This window comes from Myotis lucifugus, unplaced genomic scaffold (genome assembly GCF_000147115.1).
Source record: "Myotis lucifugus unplaced genomic scaffold, Myoluc2.0 scaffold_148, whole genome shotgun sequence".
Taxonomy (NCBI): Eukaryota; Metazoa; Chordata; class Mammalia; order Chiroptera; family Vespertilionidae; genus Myotis; species Myotis lucifugus.
In genome coordinates, this window is record NW_005871196.1 from 633,727 (window position 1) to 638,852 (window position 5,126).

At 43.2% G+C, this 5,126-nt stretch overlaps 1 pseudogene; it reads right to left on the reverse strand.

Moving 5' to 3' along the window:
- Positions 1 to 3,798: 3,798 nt before the first annotated feature.
- LOC102429114 lies at positions 3,799 to 4,272 on the reverse strand (annotated as a pseudogene).
- Between the last annotated feature and the right edge of the window lie 854 nt (positions 4,273 to 5,126).

Genomic DNA, 5,126 nt, shown 5'->3' on the forward strand with positions numbered 1-5,126 from the left:
TAATATGCCCTGCCTCCTGTATACTTCATTGCAGAGTATATTTTTCATCTCTAGAATTTTTATGATCTGAGCTTTCCTCAGCCTCTGAAAGATATAGGCTAATTTCAAGATGTAAATATTTGTAATTATTTTTTGTGTATGTATGTGTGCTTGCACACACATAGAAGGGAGTGAGGAGAGAGAAAGAAATGGAAGGAGGTTGTTAAAAGAAGCTCTAATTCATGCATAAGAAACATATTTTTACATTGAAATCAGAAATGATGGCGTCAAAAATAATTTGAATGAAGAGAACAGGAAATGACTTGGGTTGCAATTGTAGAAAGCAATTCAGTAATTAATACTCATCAAATTATAACCTTTGTGGCAAGGCAGGTTAGATGCAGACAACTGGAGGCCTGTTATGTAGGCACTGGATGAATAGTATTAGTTTATATCTTTACAACAAAAATTTATTTTCTACTTATATTAAAACCCATTTGAGCTGGGTATGTTATCTCTCTAGCTTACTGTGATTTTGATATAATAAGAAATATGTGTTTTTATCTTTTTCCTTATCTCTGGCCAGAGCTTCTAAAACACTTGTGATGTCCTAAGTTATAAGAGCAAAAGGAACATCTTTGGTTATAATATAATTAGAGGCCCATTGCATGAATTCGTGCACCATGGGGCCCCTCAGCCTGGCCTGCAGGATCAGGCTGAAACTAGCTTTCCGACATCTCCCAAGGGGTCCCGGATTTCAAGAGGGGCAGGCCAGGTTGAGGGACTCCACCGGTGCACAATTGGGGATGGGGAGGGACGCAGGTGGTTGGCCAGCTGGGGAGGGATTGTGGGAGGGCTCCAGGCATGTCTGGCCCATCTCACTCAGTCCCGATTGGCTGAACTCCAGCAGCAAGCTAACCTACCAGTTGGAACATCTGCCCCCTGGTGGTCAGTGAACGTCATAGCAACTGGTCGACCGGTCAACTGTCTGCCCCCTGGTAGTCAGTGAACATCTTAGCAAGTGGTTGAGCAGCCTTAGCATATCATTAGCATATTGCACTTTGGTTGAACAGCCGACCAGAAGACTGGATACTTAGCATATTAGGCTTTTATTATATAGGATTATTTTTGTATGTGTCCCCAATTCATGAAATAGCTTTAGAGCTATAAAGGTGAAAGGAACATGTTTTTTTATTCAAAACAACCTTATGTTAATGAAGTGACTTTGGAAAGCCCCTCAGGATGGAGGTCTGGTTATCAGGAGAATCCACCAGGTGTTTAGAGACTTCGGTCCTACTCCCTGACCTTTGAGAAGGGAGAAGGACTGGAGGTTGTTAACCACAAACAGAGGTGAGATGACATCTGATTGTGGTTTTGATTTGCAGTTCCCATAAAAATTTTCTAAACTGAGAATGCTGTAGTCCAAAGTGGCTGGGCTGGGTGTGGTCAAAGACCCCTGGTAAAATACATCCATAAGTTTTACAGTTAAAAACAAATGGATAGGTGGGAATAAAACTGAAGGATTCAGCATGATGAGAAAACAGGCAGGGTTTCCCTACAGAAAACATTCAAACATTTCTTTTATCAATGCTTTATTACTTACTTTTAATAAGTTATGCTATTAATTTAACACACTTCAGGGATTATTTGGAAACTAGAGGCCCTATGCATGAAAATTCATGCAATGGAGGGGGTCCTTTAGCCCAGCCTGCCCCCTCTCACAATCCGGGAACCCTCAGGATGAGAGGCAACCCAACGATCAGGGGAAGGCGATGCCCCATCACACCTCTGCTGCTGCACTGCCAGCAGTGCAAGCCTCAGCCAGCCCCGGTTACCTGAGCCTCGGGCGGCCCTGGGTGGCTGGGCAGCCACCATCCGAGGCTTGCCTGCACCTTGGGGCTGGCTCTGGGTGGCTGGGGGGCTGAGGGGACTGGGGGACTCTAAAGGCAGGCACCCCGGTGGGGCTGAGGGGACTGGGCACTGCCATCTTGTGGCTGTGGGCGCTACCATCTTTCAGGGCCTGGCAATCAATTATCATATTCCCTCCTTATTGGCTGTGGATGCCGCCATCTTTTGCATCAGTGTGAGGGTCATTAGCATATTCCCTCTTTATTAGATAGGATCAGCACTGAGCAAAAATGGAACATTGACTGGGTGGCAGATTCCAAGCAAATATACTGCTTCCATCAATATACTGGGGACCTCGGTGGTGACCTACACCCAGTTTTTCCCATAGAGGTTTCTCTTCTCCAGTAATTAATATGAGTGAACTTCCTAATCTCCTGCTACCACGATTTGTTACTGCTACTTGAGCTTACAGTTCTCCCTCCTCCCTCCTTGCATACACCTCTCAGCCATTGTCAGGGTGCCTATCAAAAATTCTGTTGAAATTCTTGCTTATCCAGTTAATACTTATGTAATAATTGTCAACATCACTGTGTAAAGATATTGATATTACAAGAAATGATATTACTTGTCCTACAGTTTTTATAGAGCAAAAATTAGTTTAACTTATAGGAAAGTATACTATACACTTTCACTATTCAACCTTATCAAAGTTCAACCTAGGCAAATTCACATTGATAACTTTGTTTTCACTGCTAAACATCACTGTGGAAAGTATTGCAAAAATGCTGATCCCATTGAAATATTTATTGTCAGTCTGTATCTCATTTCTGTCCCATAATAATTTAACTTTTGTGGTCTCCCTGTTGCATTATCTAAAATGACTGTTTCATCCCTTTTCCGCTTTTCTTATATATCTACACCCAATTTTAGCTCCTGTGATAGGTAGTACATTCATTGGGAGTTCCTTTCACTTTTCTGCATTTTATCTGTATGTTTCTCTGTATTTTCATCTCCCCTATGTCTTTTTGTGTTACCAAAAATATCTCCCAAAGATTACCTTGACTGTAACCCACATTCTCCCATTCCTATGAAACCAGCTAAGTCATTATACTCTTTCTACCCATCCTTTCTCCTCTCTTCTCATTCGTTGACTTATTGCTGCTGGAGTCCAACCCCAGCATGTCCAGGGGTCCCCAAAGGTGTGGACAGAGTCGGCGAAGAAGGAATGACACGGAGACAGCTTTCAGTTGATCAGCAGTCTAGTCAGGACCTCTAGCCAGGATCTCCAGCCAAGTTCTGGTTAGGATCTGATCAGGATCTGATGTTTATTGTCTTGTTACATCTGTATTTATACCAGTCAATTTTAATCCTGTCAATTTATATTCCAAAGGTTAGGGCGTTTCTTATCTCCATTCCAGGGAGTAAAGATTATGGAGATTAACTACCCTCCTGGCATTTAGTTAAGGGGTTGTATCCCCTCCCTAACCTCAGGGAAAAATCCCCACCTGGGGAAACAACCTTTCTCGGAGAGGTGACCTTGGTTAAAACACATGGCGCTAAGGAGAGCAAACATATTAAGAACAATATGCTATATATGCCAGGTCCCTTGAAACATATGCTGTGCAGATGTTTCTTTGCTACAGCAACTGTGTCAAGCAGCAAGGATGGACCGGCTTCCGGCAAATTCCCCCTTTTTTATTTTTTAAATGATAGTGCATGCAAATCAGTGGCCACCTCTCAGATTGGGCTGTTTAAGACTCGGAAGAAGACTGGCAAGCAATGACAATAAGCATAGCTATAAACATAGTGGATGAAGCGCACAAGGAGCCCCGTTCCTTAGGAGGTTGCCGGCTTCTTCAGTCAAGAGATTTCAGCTGTCCTCAAGTTGTTGGTTTGATTGTCTTTTTAAATTTTATTTATTTTTTATTATTTTTAGAACCGAACTGGATTTTATTTGACACGGATCACAATAGGACTGCAGGAATAGCAAACTGAAAAGACAAAGCAGAAAAGACCCCGTTCTATCTAACTTACAATGAAGTAACAGGAGGGCAAGTCATTAAATGAATAACAAAACAGTTGAGCTTGATGGAGAATATTCTTTTTCTAGTGCCCGTACTTTTGGAATTCCCACTCTCTGCTGTCCAGTGGACACACTTGCCGTGTTTTGAGCCAGCGAGAGATGCAGTGGAAGTGAAAAGCATGATTACAGACTCCCCATGCAACGGTGCACTCTTGAGAAGGGGCAGATGCCTGGTTCGCCTGACATTCTATGCAAAGATCCATAGCGTGGTTCCTGCAGATGGCACAGTTATCAACCTCAATGTCCCAGGACCAGAGGGCTACTGCTTTCCAGCTTTTCACTTCAAAGCGCTTCTTGCCCTTGCCGCTGTTGGTGCCGCTCGGGGTATCCACATCCTTCGCTGCCGCCATTCTGGAAACACTCGGTCTCAGGTTCCTGTTCGGGTGCCAGATGTTGGGGCCCAATCCCAGCAGGTCCAGGGGTCCCCAAAGGTGTGGACAGAGTTGGCGAAGAAGGAATGACACGGAGACAGCTTTCAGTTGATCAGCAGCCTAGCCAGGACCTCTAGCCAGGATCTCCAGCCAAGTTCTGGTTAGGATCTGATCAGGATCTGATGTTTATTGTCTTGTTACATCTGTATTTATACCAGTCAATTTTAATCCTGTCAATTTCTATTGCAAAGGTTAGGGCCTTTCTTATCTCCCTTCCAGGGAGTAAAGATTATGTAGCTTAAGCATGATTGTTTGTAGTTAAAGTGATTAACTACCCGCCTGGCACTTAGTTAAGGGGTTGTATCCCCTCCCTAACCTCAGGGAAAAATCCCCACCTGGGGAAACAACCTTTCTCTGAGAGGTGACCTTGGTTAAAACACATGGTGCTAAGGAGAGCAAACATATTAAGAACAATATGCTATATATGCCAGGTCCCTTGAAACATATGCTGTGCAGATGTTTCTTTCCTGCAGCGACTGTGTCAAGCAGCAAGGATGGACCGGCTTCCGGCAATTGCCTTCATATTTAGGTCTCACCCTCTTAATATAAACTCTCCTTCATCCTGGTTCTACCTTATATTACCATGGCACCTCCATCTTCCTGGATCCCAATTCTCTTAAGTGAGTAGTATTTCCTCATCCTCCTTTCAATATTTGTCTCTCTTTATTTCTCTTTATCTTCCATCCTCAAATATCATTTTGTGTGACTTCTTTTAGTTCACCATTCCAATTATTATGTCACTAACACCTTCTTTGGCCTCTGTGACAATGACTGTTCTAATTCTT